Source organism: Rissa tridactyla, chromosome 2 (genome assembly GCF_028500815.1).
Source record: "Rissa tridactyla isolate bRisTri1 chromosome 2, bRisTri1.patW.cur.20221130, whole genome shotgun sequence".
Classification (NCBI taxonomy): Eukaryota; Metazoa; Chordata; class Aves; order Charadriiformes; family Laridae; genus Rissa; species Rissa tridactyla.
This window is the reverse complement of record NC_071467.1, coordinates 76,157,789-76,178,539: the sequence shown is the minus strand read 5'-3', so window position 1 is coordinate 76,178,539 and position 20,751 is coordinate 76,157,789. Positions and strand designations below refer to the sequence as shown.

Sequence of the window (20,751 nt, the reverse complement as noted above, 5' to 3'; positions counted from 1 at the left end):
AGAAAGACATGACTTACTATTACGGATAAGAACACCCAGTGCTCCTGAGCTAAGTTGGGGGAAGGAAGACAACCTGTTTGGCTACATTGGTACTTTGTACGAGATCAGCTTTGCTCGGTTCCAGTTAAATTTAATTATTTCCATGTAAACTTATTAATTATGCAGAAGAAAATTTTAAAAACTTTTCCTTTAAAAATGAAGCTTTAGACCAGAGGAAAACATAGGCACTTTGATCTGGGGACTGCGTATCCAACACTGTGCTAGGAGAAGGATGCTGATGCAGATATGAAACGGTACCATTTGCAGCACAGTTTTATTACATTAATTATTTTGAGTCACTTATTATTTACTCTTGGAATTTAACGCTCAGCTGAAGGCTCTGAAGGCAGCCTCTGGAGAACTGCTGCCTCTACTCTACTCGTTTGGTGCTTGTCTATGTTAATATAATCAGCTTGTAGCATACACTGTGGCAAAAACAGCAGTACAGGATTCATGACATGTAGTTGGGCAAAATTCCAGCCATGCTTAATGCCAGAAAAGTGGTGTATTTGGGGATCAGCACACTCCCTGGGTACAGACAGCAAAGTCAACAAGTGATTAGGAGGATAAGTATGCAAGGTGTGGGAGAAAAGGTTTCTAGATGAGAACAGGGTGCATCTGTGGGGGAAGGGAAGTTACAGAGACTCTCTGCACTGATGACAGTCTTTGATTTAGAGATGGAGATCATAATTTAAGAAATATCAGCCAAAATGAGATCGTAAGCAAAACCCCAAGGGACAGCATGGGGTGAGTGCGTCTCCTAGGCAGCAGATGTAATTAGCATCATCCTGGCCAGAGCCTGAAGGTAGGCTCACGCCTCCCAGGACAGTGTCAGCAGTGGGTGCAGCAGCACGATGCTCATAGCAGCTAGACTGAATGCGACGAGCTTCTCAACCCACTTACAGAGCTGGTTCTCATGAACCTGTACAAAATGGTACGTCTTTAGACATTATTGAACTCCTGGAGGTAGTACCTCCAGGGCTCTGCAGCCGCTTCAACAGCCTTCAGAGTTGTGACTACGTGTTGCAATGCAGCCTTCAGTTTTGTGTGTGTATGTACTTGGAGAATGTTGAACACTTTACATTTCTAGCAGCATTTGTCCTGTGTTGTACTATTTCATTTGCATCAGTTTTGCTGTCATGGCAATGTAGTGATTGAGCAATCTGACTTGCTCAATCCTCATGACCTAAACAGAAACTCAGTTACTCTTCTAAGTCAGGTTCTGTGTGGCGTGGGCACTTAAAGCCCTCATTCAAATTGCTAGAAAAAATAAAAATATGCTCATTATCTATGAGAATTTGGCCCTCTTATTGATTGTCTACCCTTCTGCATTTGATTTTCTAATATATTTCATACTGCATATTTGACCACTAAAGGACATTTTAATACCGCTCTGAAAAACAATTTATGGAGTTAAAATTAAGACCCTGCCTCACTGTGCAAAACATATGCAGTGGGTGAACCTGAAGTATTTTCTATTTTAATTATTTCTTTTTGGTGCTACTTATTCCAAATCACTAAATTCTTCCTCTTGGTTATGAGAAGCTTCAGTCCTCATAGTTTCCCCAAACTGATAGAATCTAGCAATATTCAACTGCATTCTGCTTAATTCAGTGAGGGCAATATTTATTTGCTTGTGTGAACACATTTTGTGGCAGAATATGCTCGTATTTCTCTGGTGACTGAGCATGATGGTTCTTCCGGGTCAGGTATTTTTGCACTTGGATCACCTTTCCGGAGGTATGTACTCCGTACACCTTGCTTCTTTTCTGATAACCAGTGCTTACAGTGGCATGAAAAGTGGTGTCAGGGTTGGTGCCAAAGCTGCTGTGGCTTGGAAGCTCCCACATCACACCTGCCCCTGCATGCATGATGCTGCTCCTACCTGAAAAACCTCCCCGAGGACCAGGAGCTGCTGCCATGTTCCCAGCAGCACACAATTAACCCGTGGGGAGTTACTGCTGCAAGCTGCAGTCCAGACCCAGCATTTCCAGTCGAGCTGACTCATTCTGAAGACGATGAGATAATTCACCGCTTCATAGGACGAGATTCCCTCTCCACTGCTATCTTCAGTTGAAGAAGTAGGGAGCTGACTGCGATGCTGTAAGTGGCGCGCTGTGGTTGGGAGCACTCGCTACATCTGTGTTCAAAAAGGAACGAACCATTTTTTAGAGTGTGGAACAAACAAAAAGAGCAAAGAACCTGGAACGGACCCGATAGGAAGGAAGTCACAGTAGGCAGGGCACTGCCAAGACAGGTGGGGCAGAATGGACAATGGCAGGCCACTGGGAGTTCAATCAAAGAGAGGGGGGAGGAAGAAGAAGGGAAGGATGCCCAAAAGCTGGTTAGACAGATGGGGAGTGTAAGTCAGCAGGGAATCTTGCTGGGAAATACAAGCACCCCTGCAGGAGAAACAAGAGAGCAGGGCTGACATGTAAAATATGTTAGTCACCATCCCATTTCCATAGATCTCTATTATTCTGGTTTTTAAGGATTTGGCCAAACCTGCAAGGACGTTAAGCAAACTGAGAACTGCTCTTAGGATAAACATTGAGCTCGGAGATTAGAAAAATCAGTATTGACAGTAGCTGTGCTTCTCACACTCACCAATATGCCACATTATCTGTTCTCCCTCCCACCCCCCGGGCTTTAAACCTGCTTCAACACTATCATGCAGGGTTGCCTTATATCAGAACAAGGAATACACAAAGATTTCAGGCTTTTGGCTTTTGCAGGTTTTTTTGTTATCTTTCTTTAATAAGCCTCTCCTCGTTGCTTTCAAATGTCATTCTAGCCAAAGACCTTCTATAATTAAAGAGCAAAACTGTCCAACTAATTAGGAGTTTTCTCTTGCCCTAAGCATATCTCTGGGCATAGAAACAGGGAGTTTAAGGCAAACTGCACAGCAGCAGGAGTAATTGAATTATTTAAAATTAATGTCTACTTTCTAAACCATGTTCAGTGGGAAAAAAATGAGCAGCAAGATCAGGAACAACAGAAAAATGATAGAGAATTTTCCTTAGGAAAGTAATCAAAGCAGAAGTTGCAAAAATCCCCTCTAAATTGCATTGAAACAGCGGGATTTTGTGAAAGTCACTGACTGTCAGGCCCCTAGGGCTTCTGGCCTTGATTATGCAATTGCTGCACAGGCAGGACGGGCTGCCAGCGGTGGCTTTTATATGAATTTCCTAAAGAAAATACTACAGTAAAATACATGTTTAGGTGCTTTTCATTCAGAAGATATTGCCTGCGGTGGAAATCCTTGGGTTCGTTCTCACTTTCTGATGATGGAGGGAGAGAAGAGACTTGTCTAATTAGGTACATTTCATCCAAGATTCCCTCTTGCAAATCTCCCATCTTTAATAATGAGGTGTTCCTGCTCCCTCTGCAGGGGCTAAGAAGGCTGCAGTCATAAAACAGCCAGCTTTTGCATGCCTGAGAACCAGGTGAACGCATAACCCCAACCATAATCGTCCTCTCATTAGTGCAGCATTGAAAAATTTTCTCAGCTGAATGTTTGGGGCAAATACTATTTGGGGTCTTTTATAACTGCCTTTCTCACTGGGATTTTTTGCAGCGTGATACCATCAAAAACACAAGTTAGTTTATTTTGTGCTTGTGCTGATTGTATCTCCTGTTTTGCTGGGCTGGTTTTCAGGGTATGGGATGGTATGGCATCCTTCAGGACCAGCCACTTACCTTCTCTCGCTGGTGGAACATCAGCGTTATCAATGCCGCTTGGTAAAAAGGAGGCGGTTAAATGTGACAGAACAAAAGAGAAGCAATATATAAGCATGCCTGGGCTAGCTGCGGCAAAAGTTTCTCATAGCAAACTTTGAATAAAACTCTGCTTAGTGTGCAAAGTCCTGGACTGCACCCATGCATCTCAATAGAGTTTCATTCCCTTAATGAAGCTGCACTTCACTTCTGTACTTTAAAATACTTATGTGGCTGCCACCCAAATATTTGAAATAGAGATAACAACTACCCCCCCTTTCTTCTTCCTTGGAGACAGGAGAAATAGCTTGATTAATTTATTATAGGGTTTTGTTTGGTTTATGTTTATATGGATGACTGGGCACAATGTGCTGGAGACTGGGTGGGAATAAATTATCAAAGGAGAGCTGTAGCAGACCTGAAAAAAGAGAGATCTGCGAATGTTCAGTTCACCTGAGGGTGCTTTCCATAACCTGAAGTCCTTCTCCTAGTGAGTTCTGTTACTAATAGGATGTATTGCTGCATTTGCTAACAATGTTGAATTTTCAGGCTGTCTGGCTTCATGTCTGTATTTTGTTTGCTACCATCAATTCTGGCACCCATCACACGTATTTTATTAGTTTATACTCTTCCTCATAGCCATCATCAAAATTTTTTGTCACTTGAATTCTTTGAGCAACCGATCACGTACATACATACGTGAAAAAAGTCTTACAATTAAATTCTTATTTTCTAGGATGTAAATATAATATTCTTAGAATAGAGGATAAAAAGGTATTCTTTCTTGTAACTCCTTAGCTTTGTCAATTGAAAGAGGAAATTTATTTCTTACTTCCCTCTGTGGGAAAGGAAGAGGAGGCTTCTATTAGAGAATGAAAAGATGTCCATCTGTTAAGGGAGCTTTTAGCGGGAAAAGGGAGATTTGAAGCTGGTCTTTAAATGATGCTCCACAATTATTTGGGCCCAAAGTGGTGGGATTTTGTCAATAAACTCAGTGAAAACTTCAGCCTTGGCTTTGCAGAAAGTCTGTTCATCCAAAGCTAATAAATCCCTTTCCAGTGGTGAACAGGCTGTAACGATGCCTCTAGGGCGACGAGGAGTGTAAACCAGCCAGAGAGGCCTTTCCTTATCACCTCGGAATTGCAGTGATGGGGAGGAAGGAAAGCACCAGGACAGACCACACCACTGCCAGGGGGCCTTAACTGCTCACAGAAAATGATATGAACGCTCGTTCTCACCATCCCTGATGCCTCTTTAGGGTATCGTACGCACAAACAGTTATCAGCCAACTGCGCACAAGCGGCATGAGAGACAAAAAGCCTAATCTGGCACCTGGAAGCAACTCCGTTTGAAACCACAGTGGAAACTTAATGCCGTTGTCTCTTGGGGTTTTATAGCACTTTAATGTCCCAAACCGCATTCACCTAAATGTCTGCGTGCATATTTCACTGGTGCAAGATTTTAATCATTTTAATCATTTCAATATTCTCCTAAAAGCTGAGGCAGAGAGAGGAACTGCTCAGTGAACTCTCTTGCCTGCTTTCTAAGACAGCAAAGATGACTGATTAGTATAAAATGGAATTGCACAACCATATTAATACCTAGAGATTTTGTAGGCTGGCTTATCTTTATATTACCCTTCAAATTAGCCTGTGGTTTCCTTTCATTCCTTCCTGCACCATTAATGGGTTTGTGCTCGCCCTTGCTGATTGTTTTTTCCACTGTTCTTGCCCCTGTTCCAATAGAATACATAGTATAAACAAACACTGTAAAATGTAAAAAATTACATGACTAAGAAAACAAGCAACAAACAAGCTAATTTGGAAGGGGGAGGCAGAAAACAGTAAGAATTTAAAACAGGAAGAAAAGAGAAATTAAAACCAGGATTTACTGCTAAATTTACATAAGTATATAACTCCCCTGACAGAAACAGATCTTTATTTTAAGGTAAACAAATCCTCAGACTACGGCCAAAAAAAACCCAAAACCTAGCAATTTTATATGAACAACTGGAGATACCAGATAAGGACAGAACTTTTCAGGGAAAAGTGACTAGGACTTTCTGAAAGGTTAAAAATGGATATCTATGTAGTTAAACACTAAGTAGTTCCGAAAATTTCAGGCCATATTTGTATGATAGGGTATTGTTATTATTTTTGTCTATAGGCTGTAAGTGGATTGGGGAAAACCATTTTGGTTTTCCATACCAAGACAGACACATAAGATTGTCTGTTTCCCACAGTCAGCCTTTCGGAGCTCAGAGACATACCCCACAATTCAGGATGCTCGTTCACACAGGTATGTAAATTTTCTGTTAATCTACCTCAAAGGACTGGAGAACTGAACAACCATGCATTTGAACCCCTTCGTGGGGAATCTAGGCACTTCATTTCTGATACATTTACTCTTCCCCTTGAGGAGTCAAAAGAGATCTATAGATCTTTTGGGGAAATGGCTGGCTTTATAAATTATGGAGGCATAACTGCAATAATTAGCTGGCTTTTGTCAGCATCCTACTCCATATATAGCAGAGCTGCTAATCTCTTACTGTTTTTCACTGCTTTTGTCTCCTTAGTAGATTATAGCTGTATGATTGGTTTTGATCACTTTGTAATGAATATTGTATCACAGTGCGCTAAGTAGACTAGCATCAACATGTTACTTATTTCTTTAGGATTAAAATGTATGTGGGTAGTTTTAAAAGGTATTTGCAATGACTGGAAAAATCCCGTGTTTTCCAAACAATTAGATTCTGCAGATTAGGACAGTCTTTGATTGCACGCGATATTACTCTGATGTTACTGGGCATAGAAAGTCCATGTGAAGCTGTTTCAGATCTAAATTGGCTCACAAAGGTAATTCGTCATTGTCTCCATCCTGAGGTGTATACATCCATCGTGTGCTTCAGGGGATGGTAGCAAGTATTTTAATCCTGCTTTAAAGACAAAAAAACTCAGCAATGAGAGCTGAACAGGTTTATCAGACATCACAGCGCGGGCCAAGTGAAGTGTGAAATGTAGCTATAGGATACTCTGATGTCCTAACCGTTGGAAGTATGTGGCCTTCCTAGAAAGGCTGGATAAAGGTGGATCTGCATTTTATTTAATTATCCAGACTCAGCTTTTGAGAACTCCTGGCTGAGAAATTAATCCGATTTATTTCAGCATGCTAATAGCTGCAAGTGTCTCAGATGTAACTCACTGCATCCGCCCTCCTGGCTTTTCTCCATTGCTCTCAGTGCTTATACAATGCTATTCTGGGTTGGCTTATAAAAACTCCTAGGGCATGTACAATTTCTCTTCTGTGGCAGACGGTGCCAGGTTTGCCTGTCGCAGGGCCGATGCTGCAAAGTGATGATCTTGCTGAGCGTGGCCTCTTAACATTTCAGTCGTTTGCTTCTCCAGCCACCATGCTTCAGCTGGCCATAGAAAATAGCTTTGGGCAACCTGTTGGCCACCCTACACACTCTGAAATACGGTAGAAGGTAGAGAGTCAAATGTCAGATATGATGCCCTTAGGCCCCTGATGCATCTGAGTATTTAAATACAGGTGAAGCCCACAAAACATTGGTTAACGTGTGCTGAACTGAGTCTACAACTTCTGTATCTGGTTTGGATGCTCTTCGACAGAGTTGAACAGACATCGAATGCCAAACAGCAGAGCCGTTTGTCAGCATCATCCAGTAATTCTTTCAACGCAGAAAGCCTGTGAAATGAATCAAAATGCTGCACTCAAACCCTTGGAAGCATTTCATGCACAGAGCATTGCTCTGCTTAACACATTTCAAACTACAGTAACTGCTAATAAGATAAAAAGCAGTGACAAATCAGAGAATATCGCCTCCAACAATCATGCATGACTTACCATGGCAAGCACATCCTCGCTGAAGAAGGAGAGTGCTCAGCGTCCATTTCAGGCCTCCTGCTGCAGCTTTTTGTGCTTTTTATTTTTATCCTATTTGTTAAAATAACAGCCCTTTATAAGTGCTGATTGCAGAGATTTTGACTCCTCGCCTGCTGGGTTCTCCCTCTGCTCCATAGGAGTTTCCTAATTGAATATTTCCCCTGTGACTAGAAAAGCTTTGAATAAGAATAGGAAAAAAATTATTAACAGTCTTGAAACCTCCCCCGAATCTTCCACCCCAGCCCTGCACACAAGCTCCTTTCCTCTCCCCAAAGTGCAGAATATTCTTCTTTCAGTGAGCAGCCTCAGCTCTTTTTCTGCAGCTAATCACATTTATTATACGCTGAACATTGTAAATGAACTGCAGTAAGATCGTAACATGAGGAGGAGGGGAAGGAGACAGAGATTTTCATTCAAAATAAGTTATAAAAGGTGTCTGGTTTGGTTAGAGTCACCGGTGCCTCATTTCTCACATTTGTGAGTCAAAAGCAAGGAATCGTTTACTGCCTGCGTTGAGAGCTTGCATTAACAATTTCTGCCCATGTCCTGGTGGATGGCGTAGGACTTTGAATTCATCGAAGGATGAAATGTAAACTCTTTTTTCTGGCACTATTATTCCTATTAAAGCACCAGCAGGCTGCATGCTGTCGTTCACTTGAGGAAGGACCAAAAAGTTGTGTTTCAGCTCTCGATGTGTGCGGGAGCTGGCGTTTCGGACTGAGACAGAAGGAGGACTTTATCTGCCAAGCTCTTCCCCTGACCATGATGGCTACTGCAAATGCTCACGTTTCCTCCTTTCTCATCAGAAGCTGCTGCTCAGGTGGTCTTGCTGCATCCCTCAGCAGAAGAGGCAGGAAAAGTCACAGCTCCACCTGGCTTGTCTGTGAAAAAAGAAAAAAAAAAAAAAAAAAAGTGTCATTGAGGCCATTGCACACACCTGGCTTCTTCAAAGCAAGGAAGACTTTTCTAGAAAAAGGAGGCTCTGCTGTACTATTCCCTGGGATTTCTCAGCTAAGTGTTTCCTAAGTTTCAGAAAGCTCACTATTCCTCTGCACGCAAAATAAATAAATAAATACATAGTAAAATGGATAGGGAGGATGTATGAAAAAGGAAGGAATCAGAGAGGATAGATAAGCATGGGAAGGACTTAAAAGGGCTGAAGGGAAATTCTTCTCTCTACATCTCGGCTTCTTCAGCCTCTATGCCATCATGGATTTAATTTTCTTCTTTTTTAAAGGGGGCTTTGTTCTTCAGATACTTGTGGAAATAGTCTCACAAAGATATTCCTTGTAATCCTTCAATTGCATCAGCTCACAATAATGAGAAAACCCAAGTTTTTCCCACTCTCCGATGTAGGCCAGTTATTACCCATCAAGGGAGGGAAATCTGCACGTTCTGCTCCTCCTTCCCCACCTCCAGGGTTACATATCCTTTCATGCCTTTTCCCATATCATTTCCGCACTTTATGAAGCAGGTTTATCTGTTATCCAGCTGCATGTGCTGCAAGAAGATTGCAGCTGGGAGTTATCTCTCCTAGCGAGAGAGAGCAAAAGGGCACCCCTCAGTACCTGTCTTCAAAAATCATCTGTTCTCCTATCAAGTGACCTACTGTTGAATTTGAGCTTTGAAGAAAAATGATCTTGAGAGGAATGTCTGCTAGGGACAGTTAACTGGACTCTGGTACTCCCCGTAGATCATTAACAAGAGGTTAATTACCTTCTAATTCCTTGAACAAGCCAGCTGAAAAAAAGTGGATTTCAGCAAGTTTCTCTATGCATGTACATTGGTCTGCAAAGCCAGCGCTGGCACAACAGAAAGGGAGGACCCAGAGAGACCTGAGTCTGCTGCAGATCAGGCTCAGGTGTTTTCAACATGGGATACTGGTTGCAGGTCGGGTTCAGCCATCACCTGAGGAGGAGGAGGATGGGCTGGGCAGGGTGACCAAGGTGGGGGGGGGAGTCCTATGGCAGCAGGTGGAAGCTACTGTGGACAGTCAGGTTTGGGGGCACCCCTGAGCAGCTGAGTCTGCTGCCTCTCCTGCCAACATGAGGGTAAGAGATGGGTTGTGACTGCTGCTGGGAAGCACTGGAGGGAGGCCGCTGTCTTATTCCCCAGGTCTGCTTCTGCCTCTTATCTGAGCAAAGCAGCAGTGGCTCTGGCTTTGTAGGGTGCATGAGCAACAGGGAGAACAAGGCCCTGGACATTTAGCTGCTCCAGAGAGCTCGCTGCCAGTTCTGATTATGCCTGGAAACAGCCCTGGTTGCAGGCAAGAAAAAGTAAATCATTCTTTTGTAAGGGAAGCAGTCTGAAACAGCTAGGTACAGAGACTAAAAGTGGGACCAGAGCTTAGAATTCCCCACAGGTGCTTTTTAGAGTAGCGTGCCTCTTCTCATGAGGCCCCACCAGGTATATGGAAGAGCATAGCAAATGAGCTTCTGCACTGTGTAATCAAATATGTTGGGCAGCAGAGAAATGGTTAAAGGCCACAGCAGAAGGATGCGTAGTGCGACCTCACTGTGGTTCTTCTCACCATCCACAAGTTGCCCAGTAAGTGCAGCAGGAGGGAGCGAGCTATTAATAGTTCTGCTCATCATGGAAACAACATAATCCTAGCACGAGGGAATATGTGAGCCATGAACTGTAAAGAAAAAACTTCAGGCACAGAAGACAGCCTCAAAACTATGTAATAATTAGCAAAAGAAGGAAAGAATATGTTTAATAGAGGCTATTTGGGAAGCGACAGAAGAACGCCTCTGCATGAAATAAAATTTAAATGAAGCCTTGCACCTGAGCCAGAGAGCAGCATCCTAGCTCACTCTCACAAACACTATAAGTATTTTTGTGAACAGATGCATTAAAGTTCTTGGCACACGGGTGCCTAATAAACGCTATATGTGCTGGAACATGTTCATCTCGTTTTGATAAATATCCATGTCTTCGTTGGGGTTTTTGTGTGCTTCTACAGCTATGAACTACTTCTACAAGGCATATGCTTTTAGAAATTGTCGGCAGAAGAGTACGGGCCTGAATTTCTATCAAAAGCATTGGTAGAAAATGCACATACATTCAGTTTGACAGTGTCCTGAGATAGTTAGTAATTTCCAGTGAAGAATTTCTGTGATAAAATAGTATGTTTTGGTTATTTGTACATGCCAAGCACTTAACATAAACACACATCTCATTTTAGTGCCTGAAGTGTATTCACAGTTTCCTGAAATTACCAATGCTATGATCATGACTCTTAGGCAAGAAGAAGAAAATCCTATTAGTGCATTCCTACAGAGAAAAACAGTATATTTCAGAATAACAGTAGCTACTGAAGGCCTTGAAGATAATACATGGAGGATACAATATTTGAGTAAATATCATAATATTTGTATGTGAGTATTATGCAGTATATTTATGAACAAACCTTCTCTGTTAAATGCTTATACCTTGATTAAATCCTGTAAAAAATGCTGAAGTATGTTTGCAGGCATATTTCCATTACCACTTTAAAACATTTGGATCACTTGCATTCAGAAGGTATGCAAATGGATTTAGCTGGGTCATCCTTTAACTGGTATTTCTAACAAATATAACGCCATGGGGCATTTCTCTTGTCAGAACACATTTATGTTATTATCTAGATGATTATGGCTGTATTTTTTCCTCACATATTCTACCTTGATGATATACTGAATCCTCAGATTTTCAACAAATGGTTATGATGCAATTACTTTAAATATAATATGTTTTGATATGTAGCGTCTTTTATCCCCAGTTTTCACAGAGCTTTAAAATTATTAAGTAAACCACCCAAATGAACAAATTGGTTATGGCCCTTCTACATCAGTGGAGCTATCATTAATATCGGGCCAAAATATTGTCATAAATGTTAAAAACATGTACAATAAAGTATGCAGATACTCACACACAGAGTTTAGAAAAGAGAGATGTTGCTTCAATATTTCCAGTGAATTAGCAATAACGATTCCAATCTATAGAAAATGTTATTATTAAAGAATTTGTTTTAATTCCAGGTGTGGAACAAAAAGCAAAAGCAATTTATACCTTAAAAACAGGGAGTTGAGGGTGAGCTCTCTCTCTCAGATGTCTTATTAATCAAGCCCTAGTGCCATTTCTATTACTGCTTTAACATGAACAGTCACTGGGAAAACGAAATGAGAAGGTATTTGAAATCACGTCCCCCACACCTAGCTGACTGGCTTTTTACCTGCTAGGCTAATAACTCATTCCTAATGGCTTTCATTTGTTTTACATTCTCTCAGCTTTCTATTAAGGCTTTATCAAATTGTTATTTTTATTTTTTATTTTAATTCACTCTCTCTCCAAATGCATAAGCATTAGAGTTTGAAAAATAGCCTGGCTAAGAACAAAATATATCTGTAGTACAGAGTGCAAACTGTCTTGGGTAAGGTTTATCAGAGGAGAAAGTGCAGGATTATGAAAGAATAAAAATTAAGATATACCAGAGGCGGGGCCTTTCTGAGCCCCCACGCTCCTCTAGAAACAGCCTATTTGCAACGAACAGGAAAAGAGATGTAACATAAGTAATTAATACCAAATTCACCTAAATCTTGTGCCAAGAACTTCATTAATAATGTGATTAATATGCTGTAACTTTTGTCCTGGTTGTAAAAATTGCCATCAAATAATGAATTAATCCCTCTATGGTGATTAATAGGCAGGATTAGCCAAATCTGCCTGGACCAAAAATCTAGGCAGCCTAACTCCAGGTGAGGTCCTGTCAGTAGAGCTGTTGTAGATGTCAGTATGGGGGATGCCCTATTTGGGCACCAAACAACCTCTAGTCTATTAGAGCCCTTGGCCTTAAAGACAGATTAAGGCGGTTTTGGTCTCCTATCTGCTGAAAATAGTATAGGAATATACTTTAATGTTGTCATTTTATGGCTATTATTTCATCAGTTTGCTACAGGTACTATGAAATATTGGAATAAGCAAAGTCTGCAATGATACTGGAGCCAAATAAAAGTTTCAGAAATGGATCCTGAGTGTCTGGATCTCTCTTTGCATCTAACCACGATTGCAAAGCATAAGGACTACGTCAATGGTACTACGAGAAGGCTGCATTTCTGTAGAATCCAGTCTCTGGGCTCTGCTGGCCATAAAACATTCCCATGGGCAAGAAGAATTGTTTTGAATGTGCCGCGGGGTTTTTCCATGTTAACAATACTGCAGGCCTTTAAATTCTTAAACACTTAATGACATTTGATTGAGAAGGAGCTCAGTGGAGGAGGACCAATGAGGATGAGACTGTATAGGGCAGCACCTCTGCGGGTGGGGGATGATGCTCGTGTCTGCCAGTGTCTGGCTTTGTGCAGCTGCCACCCTCCCTGCGTGCCATGTCACGGCCTCCCGGGCCGGGCTCCCCGGGGACCCACAGCAGGAGAGGGGCTGGCCCCATTTGGAGAGGAGCAGGGCATCTGGCAAATCCCTTCCATTTTCTTTCAATGGCGTAGCATATTTTCCAGAAGAGAGCACTCTCCAGAGGAGCATACAGGCACCAAATATTCACCCGTTAGCAAAAAAGAAAGTAAACGGTTTCATTAATTGTTTCAGTACTGTAGATGTATTAATCCCTGTAGCTTTGACTGATATCAGTCCTTCCCACATTTTATAAACTATCTTTGCTTATTAAAAAAAAGAAAAAAAAAGGGAAAGAAAAGCTGTGAAATAAAGTGATGTGCTATTGAGTTTGAGCCAATCCCTCTGAGCAGGGCTTGTTGCTATGTGATGTTAGTCAACAAGGGAAGAACAACCACAGAGCTGCTTTAATTACTTGAACTATTCACCTAAAACTCCAGATAATCTGACTCTCCAAAGAGAAGGAAATCACTGTTTTCTCTGATACTAGACAGGGAAATGCTGAGCTTAAAAAAAGAAATAATAAAAAGATACATTTGCCTGAGGTTTCTACCCAGAATTCCTCCCATGACAGCTGGATAGGGAAAGTGAATATACAAGATCCATAAAACAGGGATCCCATTTTGGGCAGAAAAGGTACTGCCAGCAGCACTTCCTGCACTCCAGCCTCGGTCTTCTATCACTAAGGGAGAAATGATATGAAGCTGGTGCCTCTGTGTGATAACATGGAATACCACTGTCTTTTTGTCACAACATTCAGGGAGAGTCTTCCCTACTCAGCTGCTAAAGAAAGTTGAAATCGTGAGAGCTGGACTAGCCTTTTCCCAAGGGGCTGGAGACAGTTTTGCCTGAAGGCACCTGAGATTTGGAGAACAGACTACTCTGGTCCTGGAGAACTGATAGAGGCCAGTGGGATGCACTGTTTAATAGCTTAGAGGTAAGAAATCAGTCCAAAGGTCTCTGCTCTGCCTTTTATCAGTAACCCCCTGATTTCATACTGTCCTCAAGTTCGTACCTTTCCTACCCGCACATAGGCCATACTATGTTTTTGCAACTCCTTTATACTACTGCAGTAAACTCTGTAGAACAACTCTCCTGTTCTGAGTAGCTGTGCAGCAATTACCCGTTGATGAAGACATGTCAGCAGACATCACCAGAAAAGGCAAGCAAGAAATGATATGGCAAGGAGACATTTACTTACTGAAAGCCAAACAGCAAAGGGGGAAAAAGGAGTCAATTGCTGCTAAAGTTGCTTCTGGTTAAGTGGCGCGTTTTATTTTTCATATAACTAGTTGCTGTGTTTCTGAAAGTTGAGGCTGCACCTTCCGTAACTGATTATTCCTGGATACTCTAGAAACTAATCAGGAATTAATTTCAAAGAAATTACAAGATGCACAGAGCTAAAGTCTATTGTCACTGTGAAATCCTGTTTTTCTGCAATATTAATCAATGTGGCTCAGCCTTTGAGTATAATTTTTTTAATTTACTTTTTCCATCAGAAGGTGCTAGAAAACATTCATCCCGTTTCGGAAATATTTAAAATACAACACACAAGAAAGACAACGTCAAAATCAAATTGCAATGAATTCTGAAACTGGGACTGGGGGATTATGCAAGACAAACTACTGAAGCCTATGCAAGCCCCTTTGGCCCAAAGAGGCTGCCAGGTAGCCTCCTAGGCTGTCAAATAAACCTGGAAAGAAAGTTGTGTTGTTGACTCTCCAAGTTGATTGCTGTAAGAACGGAGGTAATTTTCTTGCACTTGACAAAGCAGACACAAAAGAGAAAGAGAGAGCGTGGCAAAAAGTAGGGAAGCATGTTTTTGTGTTCATGTTCTCAGGGTACGTGGCAGCTGGTCAGTCACAGACGGATGCTCTGGGCTGGCAGGTCGGCCATGACAGCTGTTGCTTTAAACCTTGGCTTTCTTCCCTGGTCTGCAGCATCACCAGGATCGGTTAAATAAATCTCCTTCCCTCCCTGGTTCCTTGCAGGCTAGGGCCAAGTGAAGGGGTCGCTCTGTGCTCTGGGGTTGGGGCGGCGCAATGCAGCTCACTGACAGGTCAGGGGAATGACAAAAGAGGGGATGGGACAAGGTGGGGGTCAGCGCAGAAGGACACACAGCCATGGGATGATGGAGCAAGAGCCCATGCAGCTCAGAGCATCCGAGCTGGACATCCCAACAGCTGAGGTGTGTGCATTAAAGATCAGAGTTATCCAGCCCTGCCAGATTTATGCCAGTGCATCCTGCAGCAACTCACCACCTCTTGGTTTTGGTCCATAGCGTTGGTTTCTCTTTGGGTGTGTATATATCAAGCTCCTCAGACTCTAAACTAATGTCTGGTATAAATGAAGTAATATATATTGGAGTCACCAATTAGACCTAATTTTTCTCCTTCACTTAAAGGTCTTGATAATACCACAGCCCTTGACAATTAATATTGTGTTTGAATTATCCTGTATTTGTCTCCTCTTTGTATTCCTTCTGTCATTAGTCATAAGAGACTATCTAATGACTACTGACTACTGCCATAGGTAATGACAAATAACATATGATGAACTTTCACCAGTTTCGTACAGGTGAGCTCACAGATCAGTGGCCTCAATTAATACAAGTATCTTTTTCTAATACACACGATTTCTAGTCAGAATCAACCATTTGTTCATAAGATTGCAATCACAAAAAGAAGAAATAAGAAAAATATAACTGTGTTCCTTGCCCCAGATGGCCCCAGAGACAGTTATGTACCGTATCTCTATAAATGTCCCTTTCTTCTCCGTCTTTTGAATGCTTGCAACCATTGAGCCAGCAATCACTCCCCTGATGTCACCAGGCAGGGCTGGCTAAATGATCAGGATTTTTAAGTCTCAGCTTAGGCCTTCCCAAGGCCTCAGCCCCGTGATATACATCTTTGCAGTGAAACATGCTACAGTGTGGGCTGTCTGGTGTGAAGCCATTGCTAAAAATACCAAAAAAATATCAGCTTGCTGTGCTTCCTGGGTAGGAAGTTCCATGAGGGGAAACTTCCTCCCTTGGATGCAGAGCTGTAACTTCTTTATTGCTTGGGGACCACAAGAGCAGCTGTGAGAACCTGTGGCAGGGGAGGGGGGATGTAAGGCAGGGACAGCCAAATAAACCTGTGCCCGAGGTATAAGACATGACGTCTCATGCGTCAAACGCAGCTGAACAGAGTGGGGAAATATGTGTGTGCTCTGAGCTCGCAGCTGCCAAGACAGAAATGTTTTATTTGTCATTTCTAGCAAAGTCTGAGAGCACATGCTGAAGAACCAGAGGGGCTCTGTTGCCTCCAGGAAATTCTGAAAAACTTTTGGATTTTGGTGAAATTGCGACCAGGAAGTCCTTAAAGAGATTTGTTTCAGAACAGTGTACCAGGGGACAAATGTAACTGCAGTGTGCTTACTTCCTTCACCTAAAATGTCACCTGTCTCACTGTTCTGGTAGTAATTGTTGGGGTATAGGTATGGTCACAGTCAATGTTTTCTAAAACAGATTACACAGAGGCAAATCTACATACATAAATGGGTTTTCTAAAACAGATTACACAGATGCAAATCTACATACATAAATGGTGCTACATCATGGCTAATATGGAATAAAATAATAGTCACAACCTCATGTTAGTTTGGAATTGGAACATATTTTTTGATTTGTATTATTTAATTTTTTTTTTTTACACAAATGCAGTCGTTAGAGAAAGAACATTCTGTATGGCTAAAGAAATAAAAGGATCTTTAACAACTGATCTTAAAAATGGGTATATATATGTATCTAATGCATCTATGCATAATATTTATATAAGTATATGTATATAACTCCATTGTATGTGCAGATTTTTAATATGGAAGTTCAGGAATGACACAGTGTTTTCAGTTCAAATAGCATGAGCACATTAAATTTGAAAGCAGAAACAACACCAAAATGCAGCATTTGGTCTTCCAAACCTGAAAGAATATTCCAGTTAAGAGGAAGCGGGGGCCAAAGCATTTCAGCATTTGGAGAATGCAACCTATCACGTAGCTAATTTACCCTGGGCAAACAAGCTGCGTTTCCTAGAGGGCAGGGGCCTCTCTCTGGACTAAAAACCATGCAGATTAGAACAAGTTTACATTTATGAGGAGGAAAAGGCAACTTCGTTTACAAAAACTGCATACAGGGGGTTTCCTGCATGAGGAAAAAGATGCCCTCTGATTTCATTATGCATGCTCTTTGCTGTGCCGGGAGTCAGGAGCTCAGCAGTGCCTTTCTCTGCTCCTCAAGCCCCCGTCCCCAAGACACCCAAGGATATTCTTGGCGCCCTCCAGCTCCTCAGGGGCTGCTGCAGAGACACCAGCCAGCCTGCATGGTTTTGTAGCCTACCACAGGTAGAATGAAAATATGATGACAAACTGGGATTCCTGGAAGAGCGAATTTAGTAACCTGGCCGCAGAGGAGAGATTTGCCTCGCGTTGCAGCCGGGCTGCCCTGCGAGCGTGGGAAGAGGGGGATGTGCTCTGTACCAAAACCTGTGTGAACTACACCATGGAGCAGTCCCGATGAGGGAAGTACAGCTTCCTCTCTGCTATCTGCCCAGCAGACCAAAAAGAGGGAAAACCAGCTTTTCCCTCTGTCACTCCAGAGCCCTGCTGACAAGGAAAATAAGTCGTCAACACTTCAGTTTAACAAACCTTTGGCGAGGCACCAGGAGAATGATGTTTCCCACAAAGCAAGGCCTCCTTTAGCCTCTTTCTGCAGGTTTTGTGTGGCAAATTTGGGGTTTTTTTATAGTAGTAAATCTAGATTAACTTTTCTGAAGAAAATGGGATTATGCAGAGTTAATTTCTATTTCAGAGAGGAAGATGAACTGAAAACTGCTGAAAGTGAATGCATGTATAAGAATTTCTTCGAGGCATCTATTCCTCTTCAGCAGATTGTTCAGCTAGGCTGTGTGTAAGACTTTGCCCGCTGAGGCTGCGCTTTTTTTTTTCGCCCGTTTTATTTTAAGTAGCATCCATAGAAATCTTGCCAAGCAAAACTCTGGTGCCAACTCATATGCTGCGTATGGCCTGAAGTGCTGGGCTGATTGGGGTTTTGTTTGGGCACCGGGAGGAGAACGACGTTGTTTTGGTTCACACACACGATCCCCGAGTCCTCCCGTTTCACTGAGTTTTCAGGAAATGAACATATGGCTTCGGAAAATCCATCTCTTCATCTTGGGCTGTGTCAGCTGTAATGAGGAGAGGAGCAGCACAAAACACAGGCAAGTCACTCACACATATGTGTCTAGCGCGGGAAGAATACCTTCAAAGAAAGCTGAAGGAGTCGGAGATTTCACTCGGGAAGACAGCACTCGGATTTGGGTACTAAACACTGTCATCATCTTTTTGGAAGTCATAGCCGTATGCTTTCAAAACGTGCTGCGGAAGGGGCTGTATTGATCTGTTGTGCATCGTTAGCCAGCCATTCTCACAATCTCTTAATTCTCAAGTCAAAAATGTGGTCTTCAGCAGAAAAACAAAAGTTGACCTTTTTGAGGGTTGGGCTTCAAGCCACCATTTGTCTGTGATGCCGCTCAAAAAAAGGCCATAATTTATTTTTTTAATATAAGGAAATACTTTCTCTTCCACTTCTCACCCACCAGTGGCTGAAACTGTTGATATTTTCAGATTTGAGAATGCAACAAATATAGATAAACAATTGAAACTCTGGGGATTTTCAACTTGATAGCTGGAAATTTTAGCAAGTTAGGTAAAGAAAAGAGTATTATTTAGTGTCTCTGTGCACTGCAAAAGTGAAGGGGAGCTCTGCCATTTACTGCGATAGGTACAGATCAGGCCATACACTAAATACCACTAGCCCCTGGTGTTGCCTGCTGTATTGAGATTGAAAGTTTGCAAACAATAAGAGAGAATAAAATTCTTGTCTGCTTACATTAACTACAGTAATTATTTCATTTCTGCTTTTCTTCTGAACTCCCGTCCTGAAGACTTGTACCACAAGTGTCAAGAAAAGAAGCGTTTCCGCAGGAATTTCTAAGGCTATCTAAGGCTAAGGCTATCTGTTGTAAAATCCATTGTCATTAAAGTAAACCTCAATAACTAGGCAGTAAAAGACAGCTGTAGTTCTGAGGACTACCAACCAAGATCAACGACATTTCAAAAGTACCCTGAAATTGTTTACTGCCATTAAAGCACAAATGCCTGTGACTGGATGTGAAACTGAAGTATTAGATTTCTGCTCTTGTTCCAATGTCCTTTAAATGAACAAGCTTTAAATACATTGCTTTTTATTTGCTGCTTTTTTGTTTCCTTTTATGTAACGGATTATTCAGAGCACTTTCTTTGGGATAGAGTTTGTCAGTCAGATGGAAGTTATTTGATTTCACAAACACATTCACATACCAAGACGTGTGCCTTTTATGCTGAACATTAATGCAAATACATGCACTCTACCTAATTCAAGGAGTTGCCATTCTGTTAGAGCTCCCATGCTAATCTACAGCTGGGTCTGGCCCCTTTATGCAAAATTAAAGTGAAGAAACAGTGTGAAGATGTTCAAAAGTCCCTGGCAATAGCAAGAGAGGAACTCCTCTGACCATGCACAGCAGAAAACAGCCACGAAGTTGGCCTTTGAGTACTTCATGCAAGTTTAAACAGGGAAATAAGCGTGGGACCTGACAGACAGGTATCGAAGATTATGCAGAGTTTTAGGGTGCATCTGTATTATATGGGACGACCCCAGGGAGACGACTGGAGTTCAAACATTCCCAGCACCGTCTAAGTTACATGGCCTCCAGGGTAGACTGAAACACTCAAGTATTTATGCCCTGTTTTAATGACCAGATCTCAATTTCACAGCCCCGTTGTTCTGCCTACCTGTGGACAGCAGGATGAAGCTCACTGTGATTCCGTTTTTTTCCCCCCGTAGGGATCTTGTGGCCAGGAGGAGGAAAAAATCAAACCTGCTGCAGTGGGTTATGTAACTTCTTTTTTTTTTTCTTCAGATGAAAAAGTGTTGCTCCTTGCCTTCTTCACAGGCTGGCTTCCCAGCTGCTGCCTTCCTCACTTCTATTACAAAGCTGTACCACTTTAATCTGATCCTTTCTCTGTGCTGTATCATTCTCTCAGTTTAGCTTGTGAAGTCTGTTCCAAATGGACTTCGTTCATTTTAAACAAATTGACTGCTTTCAACTTTAACCAGATTGAAGTTGCGATTGTGTGTTGTTTACCTGTAGTATGAAGGGGAAAATCTCTTTTTGCTTGGGAGAGATCAGAGGACTCCCAGGACTGAGACTTCCTTAGGTAAGCTTGCTGACATGTGGAACATATCACTTTCTTTAATCATCTGCATTTTTTCCTCTGTCATTTTAATATTACACACACCCCCCAACTACCTATCAAGGTTATACACTACCATCCTGAGACGTGGCTTATTTGCTGCTGCAAACAGTTAAAGATTCTGTAGCATCCTGTATGATTTCTTCATTTATTGCAGACATAAGGTGGTATATTTTCAAACAGTTTCACTGTTTTTTAGCCGAGAGATTTCCATCAACCCAGCTGCTTTCTATGCAGCCACCAGCATTTGAAAACGTAAGGCTTATGCAGAGCAGCCAGAGCCACTTGTAAGAGGTGCTTCATGGCCCATTAACAAAGCTGTCATATATGGCTAGCCTTTAATTAAATATTGATAGGGATTTAGTCTTGGTG

General features: G+C 42.0%; 1 long non-coding RNA gene across 1 annotated transcript; it reads right to left on the bottom strand.

Moving 5' to 3' along the window:
* Positions 1 to 5,985: 5,985 nt before the first annotated feature.
* On the bottom strand, positions 5,986 to 20,147 carry LOC128905732 (uncharacterized). Its single transcript, XR_008464957.1, has 3 exons — positions 19,918 to 20,147; positions 7,621 to 8,540; positions 5,986 to 7,461 (listed from the first exon to the last, which is right to left on the bottom strand). It is a non-coding gene; the product is annotated as an uncharacterized LOC128905732 (long non-coding RNA).
* Positions 20,148 to 20,751: the final 604 nt, after the last annotated feature.